Consider the following 19,407-nt stretch of genomic DNA (forward strand, 5'->3'; position numbering starts at 1 on the left):
TCTTCCAGTTTTCTTTGAAACCTGAGTCGTGCAGGACACCTCTCTTCTTTACCTTACCCCATATTTCCAATTTATCATGAAGTTCTGCAGATTTGCCTTCTGATAGCTCTCAAAGCCATATATGTGTTTCCACGTTTGTTATCACAACCCATAAAGTTAGCATCATCTCCTCTTGACTGTTGCAAGAGCATCTCCCCTCTCTTCTAAATAGGACTGTTATGGCAAGATTAAATACAAGATAATAAAATACAAGATTAAGTACATGATAAAATAAAAGATATAAAATAGTAATAAAATAAAAGACAAGATGACATATAGCACTCAAACTTGCATGCCAGCTCCGGTTGATTGGTACCAGCTGTCTGGAGAGTGTTGAGAAGGATTCTGAATCCACATCTGAGCACAGTGGGAGTGATGAAATTGATGGGGAGGAGTGTGGTGGTCTGTTATTGTCATCCACAAAATAAGGTGGTATTATTGGCATTTGATTTAAATATCTGAGCTAGTTAGTATGAAGTATGTTAAAAATGGGCCCTGGAAAACTGATCTACGTTAGATCTACTGATATGTAGCTAGGTGTTACCAATTATCGAGGAAACACAGAAACATGATAAAATTACTGACATCTCCTGATGTACTTTCTTGTTAATATTTTTATCTCATTTATATATAGATTATGGTTCTGATGCTTATTATGGCAAATTGCTTACATACGGCAAAAACTAGAGAATCTAAAATCTCAGCATGGAAATGAAATTACATAAGGGTGAGGAAAGGATTATGGTAGTGTGGAGTAATTTACCCAGACACTCTCATTGCGGGTAGAAGCCATCTCCCAAAGAAGGGAAAGGGTTACATGTTTTCCATTTGGGCTTCTATAGCAAAATACCATAAACTAGCATCTAAGCAACAGACGTTTATTTCTCACAGTTCTAGAGGCTAGGAAGTCCAAGATCAAGGCCCCAGCAGGTTTGGTATCTGGTGAGGGCCCTTTTCTTGTTTTGTAGAATGCTGCTTTCTCACTGTGTCCTCACATGGTAGAAGGGGCCCACTGGTTTCCTGGGTCTCTTCTATAAGGGCAGTAATCCAGTCATGAGGGCTCTGCCCACATGACTGATATAATCACCTCTCTCAGGCTCACCCCATCACCTTAGTAGTTAAGATTTCAACATGGAAGTTCAGGTTAGAGAAGAAACCATGTAAGAGAAAAGTAAACATTGACAACCCTCAGAAGGGTGAGAAACATGCTATTTAAAAATATTTTTAACAAGAATATACTAGAAACAAAAATTTTCATTTTAACTAAAGGTCTTTGAGATATTTTTATGTTGGTACATATAGATTGGCCTCATCCTTTGGGCTACTTCAGTTTTACTTAAACATTGCAGTTAAAACTTGTTTTCATTACATACAAAGCTAAAATAATCTAGATAATGCCCAGTACTAGATAATGCCCAGATTATCTAAAATAGTCTAGATAATGCCCAGAATCTGAAATATGTGTTGGATAATGTGGAGATTTCTCCAATCAAGAAGTTTGCCACCAGGTAACACCAGGTAATAAATTAATTGTTAAAACTATAAAACCACATTGGTTTCAGATGGGTCTGTTCTCCGTTTCAGTGCTTCTTTTTACCCTTCAGAATCTCTGAGTTCTTACTGCTTTTATTGCTCTGAATTCTTAATGGTCATTCTTTTATGAGTTTTATTAGGAACTCATAAATGTCTTTAGGGCTTGTCCAGAGAATGTATTTTCAGAGACATCTTAGGAGCATGGAGTGGAATTGTATCTCAAGAAGTTCCTTAATCTAGTTTTTGCCTGAAGAGGTCTTCAACTAAATTATTCCAGATGGTTGCTCCGCATACCTAGAAAAAAAAAGAAAACTGAAGCAATAAACCTTTGTTGTCTGATAATATCTCCTTCAGCATTTACTCCTGCCTAATGCCCAAAGGGAAAAAAAATCTTTTATGAGAGATTCTACCTGTAAAGTGTTAACTGAGTTGGAATACTATTTTGTTGGTAATATTTTTAGTTTTTTGTAAATAAACATTTTTTCATGAATATAACTGGATTTATTTGAAGCATTCCAAGATTTTTGTTTTCCTTCTGTTAGCAGCCTGTGAAAATTCCTATAACCTTTATGTTGCAGAGAAACTTAGGCAGTTTTTTGCAGATATGAATGTTCATTCGGGTTTTAGTATGGGTACAACCAATGGTTCTCTAATGGCATCTTTTCTTTAAACAATAATTACATTTAGTGGATCTTAGCAATAAAATCACTGTAATGAGGAATAAAGGATGACAAATAAGATAACAGTGTTATTAATGATCTAAATTAGTTGTGTATGGAACATTCCTGTACCTGAAATATTTCCATAGGAAATAAGGCTAAAACACACGTTTACTTATAATTAGATATAATACAAACCTTCTCTCATTATAATAGTTGCCCAAATCCCAATTCAACTTAATTTCATTGACTTTGATTTCTGGACTAAAAACATTAAGCTTGAACTAGTGAAAAATGTATAATATGTGCATTCAATTGAGAAGTAATTAGATAGTCAATCACCCTTACAACTCACCAGAGATTAGAGAAGAGGGAAGAAAACTGTGACTCACTGTAGTGTGTAAAACAGTTTTGCTAATTAGTTTAGTGCTAATTGAGATTGAGAAAGTGTCAAAGTATCCTAACACAGGTTTACTTCTGAATAACTTTAAAAGCTAAGTTTAGTGTTTTAAAATATTACCGACTTCTATGATTTATCCTTGAGTTTTGATCAAAGCTTATTTATTCATTCTAAGTTACACATATTAGTGAGTGATGAAAACAAAAAGAACAAATGCTTTTTTATATTTCAGACATGATGCTGTATTTTGTCTCATTTAATCCTCACAACAATCCTGTGAGGTCCGTATTTTTATTTTCATTTTAGAGATGAAGAAACTGAGGCTGAGAGATGTTGAGTAACTTGCTGAAGGTCACAGCCAGTAAAGTGCAGAGAGAATTCAGACCCAAGTGGGCCCCACTCCCAACGCTGAGCTCTTTTCACTATGCCACATTTCACAGCAGCAAAGTGCAGAACATTATGCACTGTGTTTGTCTTTGCCTTCTTATCTCTTGTAGATAAATTCCTAGGAATTACATTCCTGGGAAGAAAGAACACATCTGTTGTCATTTTTTCATAACATATTGCTGAAGTACCCTCTACAAAGGTTATGCTAATTTGTGCTTGCACTGTTGATTGGGTATTTTATAGAAGGCATTTTTGCCATTTTTTTTTAACCAGTCATTCAAAATGCCCTCCATCTCTTTCTCATCTTTTTACTCTTCAGTTTACATCTCCTTCTACCTATTGAAATTGCTGTGGCAAAGGTCACCTTTGATTTCTCTTTGCTTTTTGTTTCCTTGTCTCTGCATATAGCACATGTTCATAGTAGAATATTCAAACAGTACAGAATAAAATGGAGCAGCAGCAAACGTCTCTCAAACTCTCCTGTTAGTGATAGCATCCCCAGCACTGGGGGTTGCAATGGATATGGAGGCCGTGGAGCACAGTGGGGATGGCTCGAGTTCCATTGTGATTCCACCAGTAATTAGTTGTGTGACCTTAAAAACGTTAACTGATAAGTGTCTCTTGTTTCATCACTTAAAAGAAGGCTATAATGGTATTTACCTCATAGGGTGGTTGTGAAGATAACAGTGAGATAATGCAATTAAAGTGCTTAACATTTTGTTAAGGATTCAAAATGTTACCTTTATCATTATGATTGTCCACTGACCTCTCTTTATATTTGTATCTCATATGGTTATGTAGATATGTAATGTTCCTTGAGATTATACTGTGCATGCTATTTTTCAATCAGCTTGATGATATATCTTTTCATGTCATTGAAGTTATTTTTTAAATGGTTTTACATACATTGCTTTTAAGTATATGCCAAAATTTGATGAGTTGTAATCAATAATACTGTGGTTAACTTACCTATTTCCTTTAAAAAATTCTTAGAAATGATATAACTGGGTCAAAGAGTTTTATTGTAATACATATGCAGATTGCTTTTCTGAAGAGTTCTATGTTTACGTTCCCAGTAACTATGTGTCAGACTATACTTTTCACCTTCATCAGTGTTGAACATTTGAAATTTTTCATCCTTGCCAATCTCATTAAAAATGGCTCCTTGCATTACATCATGTCCTGTAAATACTTGGTTCTATTCTTGATTTCCTATTCTGTTCCATTTATCTGTCTATTCATGTGCATTGACCACAATGTATGTGGCATTAGTATATATTTCAGTGTTTGGCCAGACAAGACCCTCTTTACTAGTATCTTCTGCAGGATTTTTCTGGCTATTTTTACATGTTTAACTTATTCAGATAAACCATAAAATCGTTTTCTCAGAAGGATAGAAATAAAGAGCAAAAGAAAGAGAGGTTGAGAAAAAGAAAATGAAAGACAAAAATAAAAGAGAAAAAGGAATCCTATTAGGATTTTTAATTTGCATTATATGTATAGAGTGATTAAGGAGAATTAATACCTTATAATGTTGAATCTTTATATCAAGGAAAAATGCATAGGTCTATGCTTATTAAAGTTTTTATGTCTGTCATACATTTTATAATTCTCTGTTCTCACAATATTTATCCCGACTTGCATATTTGGGCTCTGGAGTCAGCTGGAGTATGCCTTGATGGGGAACACAACACCTCTATTTGCTGTTCCACAACTTGGGCAAACTATTGATTCTCTTTCAGCCCTAGTTTCCTCATCTATGAGGTGGATATACTAAGCGTTATAACTTCCCAGGGATGTTGTGAGGATTTCATGAGCTATGGTAAAATGCACATCACAGTGCTTTGTAGAGGATTAGCATTAAATATGAGCAATTACTATTATCATTATAGATTTTGACTAATGATAGATTTTTCCATTTATTTTTCCATTAGTTAATTTTTTTATTGAAAAAACAGTGGATTAGATTTATCCCTGGCTTGCTTATTAACCTTTATATAGTTTTCAGTAAGATTTCTGCTGATTATTTTGAATTTTCCAGATAGACACTGATAACACCCAATGATGATGAAAGTTTTATCTCCTTCTTTCTGATTTTATTTCATTTCATTATCTAGTGCTCCAGAATAACGTTAAATAATTAACAGTGATATCCGGCACCCTTTTAAAAATGTCTGATGTGCTTGGATTTCTATTTCCAAATCCAGTGGCATGTTTCCCTCTTCTCTTTTGAATCTTCAAAAGTGTTTGACACTCCTGACCTCTTCCTGTTTCTCCTTTCTCTATTTCCTTCTCATGACCTGATGCTGTCTTGGGTGAGAATGTTGAAAAAGAAGGTGTCTATATGCCCTTGCTTGTAATGGAAGGGCATTTATTTTTAACCTTCTGTTTGGTGTGTGGCAGTATTCTAGGGGCTGAGTGAAAATAACCAGAGATCAGCTTTCCCCTGAAATAGCTCACAGCCTAGTGTCAGGGGTAAATCAGACACACAGCTAACTCCAGGTCAGAGCAGCGTGTGCGAACTGCCTGACGAAGTGTTCCACTAGTGTACAGGAGAAAGAGCCCCTTCTGAAGAGGAAAGTTCTTATTTCTAGCATATTGCTATTTCTTAAACGACTCTATTTAGGAGATTTTACACTGAAAACTGTACTTAAAGAGGGATACTTTAGTTAGTTATCAATGAGCTGAGCCAAAATTACTGGAACTTACATTAGTACTGTGACCTGCAGCAGTCTCTGAGGAGTATGATGTGTGTGTACACGTGATTTTTTTTATTTTTGGTAGCGTTTCAGGAAATTCTCCAGTAGTGATTTGCTTTGCACTCATTCCCTTGGGCCTCTTCATAAAAGATAATTCAAGATTAAGAAAAAGTCATGTGAAAGATGGCATCTGCTATAATTTTATTGAAATAGCTGATGGCTTAGAAGACTCCTTAGGATGTAGCCATACTTTGAGGTCATCATTATGAACAATGATCATAGTATAATAGAAAATTTCTCTTTATGAGTACGCTTCCTTGTTATTTAGACGTAGATAAATGAATATTTGGAGAAAATCTCAAAGGGAGAAGGCCAGCTTTACCTTTATATATACAAAGTATTACTTCTTTAGGTTGTTTTATCAAATAAATTTGTATTCTGATTACTAAGTAATATAGTTATTGTAGGAACTTTAGAAAGTACACAAAGGCATAAAAATGAACTTCTGTTTCAAATAACGACCATCAATTGAAGATAGGCAATTAATTTTGTTTCCACCACAGACTGCATTAAAATAACAGGAAAGATTTTTTTTTTTTAAGTGCATTGACTCACAAGGATACAGAAAACAAGAGAGGAGACAACAGCCACAATACTTTGGAAGCTGGACGCAGATGGTCTTGTAACAGATTTAGCAGATGTGAGGAACAAACCCGTTAGCACGATAGAATCTCTCAAATTCCCAGGAATCGGTGGCAACAGATATCATCTGGAAGCTGGAGTAAAAGGAGGCTAAAGTCATCTGTATCGGTTGAAAGCTATTTAAGAAGCACTTTCATCTCTCAGTCCCCTCCAAAGCCTTGGCAGACCAGAGATACTTGTCTTCTGGAGATGATGAAGTGAGAGACTCTATACTAGGGGACACAGACACAATTGAGTGAGTAAATAACATCCTCAGACCTCATGTCATCCTCCCATACACTGGCAGAAAGGCCCCTACTCTCCAGATGAAGCTGGAAGTATCTTCTGGGGAGGGTCTGACCAGCCCAGGTGACTTCTCTGCAGAAGTGGACCAACAGGCTCAGTCGGTAGTGATTGTGTAATAAAGAGACCTCCACTGTGCCCTCAGCCTCCACTCTGGTTTTGTTGTAGTGGTTGTTTGCCAGTCCCAGATATGAACAGTTATAGATATTTGAAGAAGAACTATAAATGAAAGAACCCAAATCAGACAATAAAGTGAGTTAAAAGACATAAATACTTTGTAAGAAGAGAAAAGCTGCCAAGAAATTGTCACTTGTCTATTTGGAGAGGTAAGGAAAGAAATTGCATCCACGGAAAAAAAAAACCGGGTACCATTAAGAAAAGGAATATTTAGAAAATAGAGCTTTTGGAAACTGAAACTGAAAACACAAAAACAGAAATGAGAACTTCTACAGAAGAATCAGAAGGCAGAATTGAAAATTCTCAGAAATTAGAGCAAAAGGCAAAAAGATGAAAAATACAGTAATGTAAGCAAATTAGAGGATCAGTCTAAGAGGTCCATCATCCACATAATAAGCTAGAGAGAGAACAGAGAAAGTGAAGGAGAGGGATCAGGCAACAAAATTATCCAAAGCATTTCCCCAGAACTCGTGAGCATAAAGTTACAAATTGAAAGAATCCACTGAATTCCCAGCACAGTAGATCAAAACACACTCACACCAAGACACCATCATTGTGAAAGTTCAGAACATGGAGGGAGAAACTCCAGAATGGCAGAAACCAAAGCAACAGACATGTCAAAATCAAGGAATCTGGAATTTGAATACCAGACTTCTCAAAAGCAACGCGGGAAGCTAAGGCAATGAGCATGACCTTCAGAATTCTGAGAGAAAATTACAGTCCACCAAATTCCTTACCTAGTCAAAGTTTTAACCCAGTGTGTGGTTACAGTAGTCATTTTTAGATATCAAAGCCATCACATATTTATTTCCCGGAAACTACTTGATAATGCCACACCAAAATGGAGTAAGCCAAAGAAAAAAGATGTGGGATCCAGGAAACAGGAGAGCCAGCAAAGGAGAAAAACCAAGGGGATGAATAAATGCCCAGAATAGCAGTGGAATGAGATCATAGGCAAACCAGGCAAGTCAGTCCAGATGTGAGCAGGTGAGAAGGTTCTAGATGAGTTCTTCAGGAATGGTGAAGTTGATACAATGCATGATATATCTTCACTTCTTGAGAGGAGAGTTAGGTAATGGGTAGGTATTTGTGCATTGAATTAGTTATGAGTACATAGAATACATAGGTGGAAAAACCCAAGGTACTTATCACTCCAGAGAAAACAAAATGTTGTGCAGAAAAGAAAAATTAACACATGTAGTTCATCTCTGAATACTTTAACATCATTACAACAATAGAAGTTTGTCTATATAGCCATATTTGGAGGATGGGGTGATGGGAAGATGGGAAAGAAATGGGGTGGGGGGTGTGTGTGTGTGCATGATGTTGACAGGAGGAAAGAGGGTCAAATCTTCATTTTCCATAGGAAAAATTTATGTATAATACTGAAACAGAAAATTGAAAGGTAGCAATACAATCATGCCATTTAGCGCTCTAGTGTTAATCAGCTGAAAGAGTTAAGGAGAAGGAAATTGGTGACACATAGGAGAAGTGACTGATAGCTTCATAACAAACACTTAAAAACTTTAAGTGTTTATATGCATGCATAATTTTGATACAAATAAAAATAGCAATTGCTACTGTTATTTTGTTGCACTTTTTATGCATGTACGCACACATTTTCTGAGTGGTTTGGGTCAGGCGTTTGGCTGGAGCTTGGGAATACAGAACAGATGAGACCAAGCATTACTTTATCCTGTGAAAACTTTCTCTAAAACACTGAAAAGTAAATCTCCAACACATGGCATAAAAATGATGGGCCATACTTCACGTTTATGTTGGGGTACAGTATGGTAGTTTAATTTTTAGCTAGTGAGATGGTTTTAAAATCAACCAAAATTATTACTCATGGTACTATGCTCAGCACATGATATCTGCTGTCATTACAGTCTCACACATTCCCTAAGAAGTAGATATTATCGTGAGTCTCAGGAGGGGCAAGTAAATTGCTTAAAATCTTACAGCAATTGGATAGAAGAGCTAGGATTTGGATTTGGTTCTCCTTCATTCCACATCCATACCCCAGATTGTGATTGATTGAAACATTTTTTCAGTTAATCTGGTATTTGCAGTAAACAAGATCAAGTGTACATTTTTGAGGAAGGTAAAGCTAATATAAAGACCATCTTCAGAGAGCCTTGGCATAGGGAGGTGTCATTTCTTTGAAAAATATATAAGTAAGAAAAGCTCAATAGCATAGAGTATTGAGTTTCCCCTGTGAGGGAGATTTCAGCTGAGTGAGTGTGCAAATTCACCAGTAGATTCTACACGTAGGTAAATTAGAATTCATTCAGCATCTACCAAGAACCCCCTGAATCATGCCCTGAGAGCTTCAAAAATGAATAGGACACTAACATGTATGTGCATCTGTTGCACTGTGGATGTATACGAAATGTTAAATTCTGCTTTGGCTTGAGACCTGACCTTGTATGATTGGAATGACTGTGTATTTACCTACCCATCTTTTATTCATGTTTTGTGCCATGGTAGCTTAATATTTAGAAGGCTGCATATATTATTTATAATGAAATTTCATAAACTTAGGATACATGCTTCTAGACCAGCCTCTCCCAAATGAGTTCTGCAGTGCACTGGTCCTCCAAAATGTGTGTTAAATCAAGAGGTGACTGTTCATGTATATCTGGAGAACCTGGATGTACTAATATCCTCCTTTTGGAGATTTGCAATTCACATCAGCATATTAGAGCCTCTGAGATGGCTTTGAATTAAAGAACCATATTTTAACAGAGTTGATACAATATTTTTTAACATGGATTTGCTACAATATTTTTTTAACATGGATTCATTGTAGTTTTTTATGGAACACAGTTTGGGAAACATTGGACCCCAGGTTATTTCCTTTTGCAGAAAATTCATACATTGTGACCTTTAGGCCCCATTGACTCTTGATTTGCTGTGATTTTACGGTTTGATATTCAGTTTCATGTCACTTTCTTGAAAAGTGCTAGAAGAGTAGATTTTTAACTATGTGTGGTAATATACACGCTAATTAGCTTGATTTAGCCATTTCACAATGTGTATATATTTTAAAACATTTTGTTGATGCGATAAATATCTACAATTTTATCTGTCAATTTAAAAAGATTAAAAAGTTTAAAAAGATTTTATTCTGACTATCATATTTGAAATGTAGTTTGGTCCTGGTAGAGTGGGAGCAGAAAAAAAATAGATGGTTTGGAAATACGTAACCCATCATTATAAATATTTTCTAATAAATTGTTCCAGACATTCTATATATTTATATGTATCTGTTTATATATGTATGCATATGTAGAAATGTGTGTGTGTGTGTGTGTTTGTGTATATATATATGTTGTGTGTGTGCAGGTCTGTCCACAGTTACATATGTACTATATATGCATAATCCTGAAATACTGCATAGTAATATGATTTATTAAGGAAAGGAGGCTGTTTATTTTGTTGTATTATTTTGTTCTTTTTTTCCAAAGGACATTGCCCAGAAAGAGATCATTTAGATTGTTTCCAGTTTCTTTTTGCAGTGAGTGTCCTTACATACAGACTCTTTGTATCCTGACTGGATAATTATATGTCTATTATAAGTTCCTAGAATTCCAAGTCCAAAAGTATATGCATTCTAAATTTTGATAGAGATTTATTACCTACCTTAGGCAACTAATAAGACTGCAAGTTTCCCACTGCCTTTGCTGGCAATGCTAGTTCAACATCGAAAAGTTCAGTATCATTGAACTAAAGTCTTAGCTGATGTTGTTTTCCTATATGAGAAGCACGTTATTTGTTATCTCAAACAAGTACTATTGTCATATATATATATTCTGCATTTCTTATTTATTTAATAGAATTGTAAGTCACTTGGGAATTAGGAATGAAGGGGTCTGTGTGCTCTTGAGTTACCATCCATCTGTGATTATTATATGCAAAATGAATGACAAGAATTTAAAACTTTATTTTTATTTATTATTTGACATGATATACAAATTTTTTGTTTGTAAAATAGTTCAAGCATTATTTATTTTGGATGAAAGTATTTGTTTCTGTGAAATTCTGCATTAATAGGTCTGCCATAGAAATAAATTTTGTGGAAAATTTTGTGGAAAAATTGCAGAGATAACAAATGAGCACGAAGATATGTTTGAAATTTCTACGTTTTCGTATGAAATTTTTAGTTTTTACTGTCTTGTACTGTAAAAAGACTTTCGGTCTGCTGTGGAAGAATATCAGTAACATAATTGATTCTTTTTTTTGCCTAAAGGAGGAAGACAATGGTCCTATAGAGCCCTTGGATGAGAAAAGGAAACTTTTGAGCTGCACCTTCAGTTTATCCTCAAAGCCTGCGTTGTCTTCATCTAATCCAGCTTTGATGGATGTCTGTGATGGTTGCCTGTACACTTGCTGAAATGAAATATTAGAAATGGCTGTATATTCCAAAGAAACCCTATATTACATATCCACGTTACTGCTGCTAGGATTCATATTTGCACGTACTGTTTATTGCTTATGTGTAGAGGGAATGAAACTAGTTTCCAGAGTTGTTATTAATCTGAATATATATCATGTGTTAATATTGAGAAAGGAAAAATACATTCCCAGTGTTAGTAGTTCTTCATTTCCTGTCTCCAACAGAAAATTAACTCATTTTAAAACTAGTGTAATTCTTGATAATAAATTAAGAGTTTTGATTAAGAACAGCAAAGAGCTTCAAAATGTAAAGTGAATGATTAGTAAAATTATGTCTCATTTTATTTTTTCAGCACCCATACCACAATTAACATTAGGCTGGATTGCCATGGGAAACATTTTTTTTGGTGTTAATGCAGCAACATAATACTCACTTTATGTATTACTACATAGTTAAAGGATTTAACTGAATGTATGAATCAAATTATATTTATTTGACCTATTCAAAGCTGTGGTTTATAGGAATTTGAGAAAGGTATAAGAAATAGGATAAAAAGAAGGTCACCACCATGTACCAGGAATAGCTTTACTTTCCATAAATAGAAATATAAATTTAATGGTATCCTATATTACTTTAGTGTTGTATACTTTGTAAGACTTAAAAATATTTTATTCTATTGATTCTACTTCTTTAGTATGTTAAGACATTTCTTTAAAGATGACCAACAATATCCTTATTTTAGGTGCTACTAGCAAATGTAAGCATATATTTAGTTGCAGTTAGATGTGACAGAATGAGATAATTTATGTAAAGTAGTAGAGTGCCTGGCACAAAGCAAACAATAAATGTTATTGTTGTTATAATTGTAAAATGAATGACTTCAAAAACGTAGTCCTAGTTTGGAGGGATTTTGTGATGAAGAATATCTAAGTTATGGAAATAGAAGACAGGTGGAATAAGTATATGTTCAGAGTTTTTAGATGTGTTGAGTAGAGATGGTAATAATGGAAGCATTAATTACAAATGCAAATCACACCAGATATCCCTGAAATGGAAGCAAAGAAGGTTCATCGTCTAGTCTTGGGCAGCAAGAGAAAGGACTAAGGCTATGGCAGTGTGAGGAAAAGTCGGGGCTTGGTAAGGGATCTGTTGGTAGCCCTGAGATCTGTTGGTAGCCCTGGATCACATGGGGGCAGCACCAGGCAATGCCTCTGAAAGCAGAGCGAGGTCCTGGACTTCCCTTGTGTATAACAGTTCCTAGTGTCCGACAATGAGGAAATGGCAAAGCATGGTTAGAAAACTGTGACAAAAATTTTTACATCTGGCACTGTTACCACTCACATGCCAAACATTGGCTGCACCGGTGTAGCTTTATTTGTAATTAACATCAAAAGACTAGATCTGAAGCCTTCCATGAATGAGAGGCCATTCATAGGGCATTTCTGAAACAAAACACTGTACAGGTATCAGCCTCTCCACTCCTGATCGGGTTGGTGCTGAACAGTCAGGGATTGTTCTTGGACTAGCCTTCTGATGCTGCTTGCAGTCTCCTTTCATCAGTCCCTGAAATACACAAAATAAACAAATATAATAACAAATAGTAATTAAATGAATTTCAGGATAACGTCTAGTTGTTCGGATTTCACCTTTCACAGGTGTGTGTGTGTGTGTGTGTGTGTGTGTGTGTGTGTGTTTATGTCTGTGTATTGAAGCAATTTGAATTTATTTACTGTATGTTTTCTGAGTAAAAGACTGAAATGAACTACTTGGTTCAGATCATGGTTTCCATTGGTGAGATTGTTTGGAGGCTTAATATTGTTTATATGGAAAATCCTTTAATTCCACAGTTACCTCAGATTCAGAATATGAATACTGTTTATAATATGCTTTTGTAGGAATGAATTTAAAAGGTAGTTTGTCAGTAAACAAAGGTACAACAACTAATCTCAAATCTGTTTTAATGGTGTGATAGGAAAGAAAAGTAAAACCTATGTGATGGACCCTGTAACTGGGGAAGGAATCTCCCAAAGAAAAAGTAGGGGAGAATTAATGACAAATGCCATAGATCTTGAAATTTAATTTAGGGTGTGTTTTGTTTATGAAACAATTTAATAAGGCAACAAACTGAAATGATTTTTCATGTAGCCTATACACATGTAAGTGCCTCTGACTCATGGTAACTAATGTACCTGATGGTGTGTAAAGTAATACTGTTGTCAGAAGGTTTGCAATTAAGATAATTTGAGTTTACTCTTTTTTTGTTGGTCAGTTTAGCTAAAGGCTTGTCAATTTTATTGACCTTTTTGAGGAACCAAAGTGGATTTTGGGGTTTTCTCTATTGTGTTTCTATTCTCTATGTCATCAATCTCTGCTCTAATCTTATTATTTTCTAACTTCTGCTTGCTTTATATTTAGTTTGTGTCTTTTCCATTATCTTAAGGTGGAAGGTTAGGTTATTGATTTGAATTCTTTTTTGAATAAAGGCATTAACAGTTATAAATTTTCCTCTGAGCATTGCTTTAGCTGCATCCAATAAGTTTTGGTATGCTATGTTTTGTTTTCATTCATCTCAAGGTCTTAGAAAATACTTTGCCTTTTAATTTCTTTTTGATGCAGTGGTTACTTGGGAGTGCATTGTTTAATTTCCACATATTTATGAATTCCCAAATTTGTTATTGGTTTATATTTTTTTTCTGTTGTCAGAAAACATACTTTATATGATCTCAGTCTTAAATTTATTGAGGTTTGCTTTCTGGCTTAGCATATGGTTTATCCTGCAGAATATTCCATGCGTACTTAAGAGTATCTATTGTACTGTTTTTGGATGATGTGTTCTGTAGATGGCTGTTAGGTCTATAGTATTGGCCTGTTGTGTTGTTCGAGTCTTCTATTTCCTTGTTGATCTGCCTATTTCTGTCTATTATGAAAGTAGCGTATTGGATTCTCTGACTGTTGTTGAATGATCTCTTCCTTCAATTCTGTCAGTTTTTTTCTACATTCATTTTGGGACACTTGTCCTTCTTTATCTCTAGTAACATTTTTAAATTTTAATATATACTTTGTCAGATATTAATATAGCTACTCCAGCTTTCTTATAGTTGCTGTTTGTATGATGTATCCTTTTTCATCTTTTCACTTTCAACTGATTTATATTTTTGAATCTAAAATGTGTCTCCTGTAGACAGGTGGATCTTATTTTTGTGTTTTTGAAAGCCAGTCTGACAGTCTCTGCCTTTTAATTGGATTATTTAACCCATCTGCATTTAATGTTATTGTTGATATAATTGGATTTGTGTCTGCAATTTTACTTTTTTTCCTACATGTCTTGTGTCTTTTTGTTGTTGTTTGTCTATTCCTCCTCTATTGCTTTTTTTTTAGTTAAGTGAATATTTTCTAGCATAATATTTCAATTTCTTTAATGATTTTTTCACTTTTTTGAGTTTATTTTCTCAGTGGTTGCTAAAGGGCACATAATATACTTGTTAATTTATCAGAATCTATTTCAGATTTATAATATATTACAGTGAGTTATTTAGTTACTACTAAATAGCTGTGAACTCTCTTCTCCCTTTTTGTGCTATTATTGTTATACATATTACATCTTACATGCTGTAAGCCCAACAATACTTGTAAAATTTTTATTTTATATACTTGTATGTATATTAAAGAAGCAAAGAAAGGAGAACAAATTATATTTATAGAGTTTCTTCTAGTAAGCTTTTAATTTACCATTTCTGGTTTTATTCATTTTGTCTTGTAAATTTGAGTTACCATCTGGTGTCATTTCTTACTCCACTACTTCTTTGTTCTTATTTACCTGCTTGTGTTGTCATTGTCAAATATGTCACATTTGTATATGTTCTGGCTCTAAAGTGCTGTTACATGATATTTTATACAGTTGCTCTTTGAATAAGAGAAGGAAGAAATATGCTTTTATGCTGTCTTTTATAATTACATAATTACATTTATCAGTGCCCTTTGTTTTTTGGGGATGGATTCAAATTATATCTGGGGTCACTTCGTTCCAGGCAGAAGTCCTTTTTTTGTATATTTTTATATAAGGCAAATCTGATATGGACAAATCTTTAGTCTTTGTTTATGTGGACTATCTTTACCTTATTTGAGATAGTTTTGCTAAATATAAAACTCCTGGTGAAAAGTTTCTGTTTTTGGTTTTGCTTTCCTAGCATTTGCTGAGATGCCAGCTATTGAAAGCTTAATGAAGTTTCCTTCTACAAGACAAATCCTTTTTCTGTTTCTGCTTTCCAAAAAAAAAAAAAAAAAAATGTTTCCCCCTCCAGAATTCCTACTATGATGTATCTGGGTGTGAGTCTGTGTTTATTCTGCTTGGAATTTGTTGAGCTTCTTGGGTATGTAGATGAGTGATTTTTTTTTAGAAAAAAATTAAATTTGGGATGTTTGAGCCATTATTTCCTTGAATATTCATTTCCACTTCTTTCTCCTTTTCTTCTGGTACTCGCATTGTGCATGTATTAATGCACTTAATACAGTCTCATATTTCTCTGATCTTCTGTTCATTTTTGCCCCATCTTACACCACCTCTCTGGGGCTTTTGTTGTTTTTGATTATTTGTTCAGTGACTTGTCTGTACTATTTTATTTTATTTTATTTTATTTATTTAAAATGTATCACTTTGTTGCCCAGGCTGAAGTGCAGTGGCGCGATCTTGGCTCACTGCAACCTCCTTTACCTGGGTTCAAGCAATTTCTCCTGCCTCAACCCCCCGAGTAGCTGGGATTACAGGTGCACGCCATCGCACCCAGCTACTTTTTTTGTATTTTTAGTAGAGATGGGGTTTCACCATGTTGGTCGGGCTGGTCTTGAACTCCTGACCTCGTGATCCACCCACCTCAGCCTCACAAAGGGCTGAGATTACAGGTGTGAGCCGCCGTGCCCAGTGGCTGTACTATTTTAATTGAGTCTGTTACTCTTGTAGTGTGAACTGTATAATGCGGTTTCTCAGAGAGCACTGCCCTGGGCATGTGCACAGTCACTCTGGGATGACAGTAAATTAGTAGGGCTCTCTTTGTCTCTTTCCTTGATTTCTCTGCCTAGCTCTTTGCTTCCATTGGTATTATACCTACCTGTTAGGTTTCACTGGTTGCTAGTTACTCTATTGTTTTTGGCAATGCCTTGGGACATAAATCACTCCCCAACTGATTCAGTTATACTTGGGCTCTTTTGCAGGATTAGTTTTGAGGCCAGTCTTTAAGGTTTGTTCTGACCCTAGGGGGGGTTCTTCTTGGTTGTAGCTTTCCTTAGTTATCTCTGATAAACTACCTGGCCTACAGTTTAACTTGTTTTCCTTATTTAGCTAATAAGCCTCTTCTTAATTACCTGCCTCAAAAATCCTCATTGTTTTCCAGAGAACCTGTAGGCTTAAACTTTCCATATGCTATTACTAATAAAGTCAGTTCATTTGGGTAGAGCTTTCGTGCTCTTTTTTATTGACTGCCTCTTGCCCTTGGCAAAATCTTTGAGCCACACCTTGGGAGCTGTGGTTGGAATAGTGGCTTGCTTCTCTTGGAGTGACATTCCTCTCTGCAAATAGGGCTCTGAGTATCTACTGCCTCGGGTCTTTATGGTTTGCCTCTCCCAGTATGGATCCTCCACCATATGAGTGAGTCAGGGTCAGGGTGATCAAGGCCCCAACATTCTTAGCCTGCTCTGCAAAGTCACTCTGGAATGAGGGTAGGTTAAGGACTCTCTTTGTCTTTTTCCTTGATTTTTCTGCTAAGCTCTTTGCTTCCATTGGTATTACACCTACCTGTGAGGTTTCACTGGTTGCTAGTTAATTACTCTATTGTATTTGGCAATGCCTTGGGACGTAAATGGCTCCACATCTGATTCACTTGTATTTGGGCCCTTTTGCAGGATTAGACATAGAACTTCTGCTCTGTTAGTGGGGATTGGGTAAAGGAAAAGGGCTCATGACCTCTGGGTCACAGCCCCAAGAGATTTAGCCACTGCAACCTATTAGTATCCCTTGACTGGGAGCTGAGGGAAGAGGGAGCCCCATCTTCTTGATCATATTTCCCAAAGAGTGGAATTTTAATCATACTAAATTGGGGTAGAAGAAGGGAGGCAGTGAATTTGTGGCTCAGATGAAATACTCTCACTCTTCCTACTGAGATTTAGTAGATTTTCTTGAGTAAATGTTTCTTCATTTGCTGTATACCCTTAAGACAGTTTTCAGACACTTATTTATTTATTTTTTTAATTTCCACAGTTTTTTTCACTGGGGAGCAAGTCTGTGGAGATCCTCACACAGCTATCCTGGATGTAGTTTTCTGTCATTTAAGATAGTACACTACTCAAAATGTCAGGCTATCACTCCTTTTTTGGAATTTTCTCTTGAGTAAGCATATTTTTCACAATTTTGTATCATAATTAAGGGTAGGCTCATGCTTTTTGATAGCTTAAAGTTTAAAAGGGAATGTTTCTTAATATAAAAATGAAGTTGACATTACCTAATATTAGTCGTTAACTTATTGAGTTAATTACTCTGAAATTTTGTTTCTATATTTTAACTAAAGACAATTAATTAGAATGTGCCAATTAATGATTTTTAAGTCTTCACGAACAACTCCAACATGGCACAGTTATAAAATAGACACCTAGAAAAACCTCATTTTCCTTAGAATGCTGTCCACTTGTTTCTGTTAAAACATACTAATATAGCAAATATTGATTGATGAAAAGCAGGCTATTAAATATAGTTTATAATCTTGGGTTGTAAAGAATTATGAAGAGGATGAGGCATTATCCACCAGTGATGTAATGTAGCCCTAAGGATATGTACAAGGAAATAGCTTTTTTTTTTTTTTAATGTTTCCTTCCTTTGTGTGGAGCTGTTTTCCTGTGGTACTTTTGTATGAAACTCTTACCTGGCACTCACTGAGGATGTGAGGTGGTGAGACGTGACTGACCCTTCAAACATTTTTAGGAAACAAAAACAACACAGATGCAGAGGTTTTTAATTGGAAATTTGTGCTATATCAGATTTAGATCAAGTTTTAATAAAGCATACTAGAGGTTTTGCACTTCAGGTTATATAGAATGCCCATTTGGAAATGATGCTATTGAATTTGAAGAAATTTTTCCACGTCTGAAACTTGAGTGGAGCCTGTGATAAAGCTTTTTCCTGCACTAGAACAGTGACTGTAGTGAGTCAGTAGAACTTAAGAAAATTCTTAGAGCCGCTCCAAAGATCTAGACTAGCTTGTTTTACACTTTTTGGATCTGATTCATTTCCAGGATAACTGTACTACCATTCCTTTGATGGACTTTAATTGCTTTCAAATTACACTGGAATTCAGTCAGCCTCAACAGGAATTTTCCTATGAAAACATAATAGAATCTGGCCCAAAGGGACTTTTCAAAAATGCAGATCGAGGTCTATGCATGGCATGAAAACATTTTCTTTTATAACATGAAGATACTTCTTTATGGCATACAGGAAATCTATTGTATTATAGCACAAGACTGAGATGAAAGCTGACCCCTTGTAATTTTAGTCATATTAAATAAATTTTCTTGCAAATGCTTTTTGAATGAATCTCATTTGAATGAAATAATCTCTTAATATGAAACTATAATATACATGATCTTTTTTTCATTTTTTTACTCACTTATGGAAATTATCTTCATATGAAATTGTTCCAGATACTCAAGAAAAATATTTGGAACTCTTAAAAAAATCACTTTCAAGTCTAGTGAAGTCCCTTATGATGGTTTTGCAGAAAGGGAACTGCCTCCGCTCTTTGGCTCAGTAGTCATGATGGCCAAACTCAGCCTCGTACATACTCAGAAACAGGAAGAAGTTTAAGAAGGACAGGGAGGAAGCAGGTATGAAGCCTGTAATTCCAAAGATTATTTTCTGAGTCTACAGAGAGGAAATGTGAGCACAGTTCTCGTGGGTAAATTGGTCTTCCCAGGAAGAGGAGCTAATGCTTCTAGTGCGCAAGGAGATTATTTTCTCTTTTTTAAAATTTCTATTTTTAGAATTAGTATCTTGCTTTGTCTCCCACACTGCAGTGTAGTGGTATGATCATAGCACATGGCAGCCTTCAAGTCCACACCTGGCTACATTTTTAAAAGATGTTTTTA

The 19,407-nt window shown here is 35.3% G+C and overlaps 1 protein-coding gene across 2 annotated transcripts in view; it reads left to right on the forward strand.

The window, feature by feature from the left end:
* The window catches only part of CA8 (carbonic anhydrase 8), a 99,664-nt gene extending 81,012 nt beyond the window's left edge, over positions 1-18,652 (forward strand). The window contains exon 9 of one of the 2 annotated variants that reach the window (XM_050802269.1): positions 11,131-18,652. The gene's annotated coding sequence lies outside the window, so the exon portion shown is untranslated. The remainder of the gene's footprint in view (positions 1-11,130) is intronic. The other variant, XM_050802270.1, reaches the window with a different exon arrangement.
* The last annotated feature ends 755 nt before the right edge of the window (positions 18,653-19,407 follow it).

Source organism: Macaca thibetana, chromosome 8 (assembly GCF_024542745.1).
Source record: "Macaca thibetana thibetana isolate TM-01 chromosome 8, ASM2454274v1, whole genome shotgun sequence".
In the NCBI taxonomy this organism is placed as follows: domain Eukaryota; kingdom Metazoa; phylum Chordata; class Mammalia; order Primates; family Cercopithecidae; genus Macaca; species Macaca thibetana.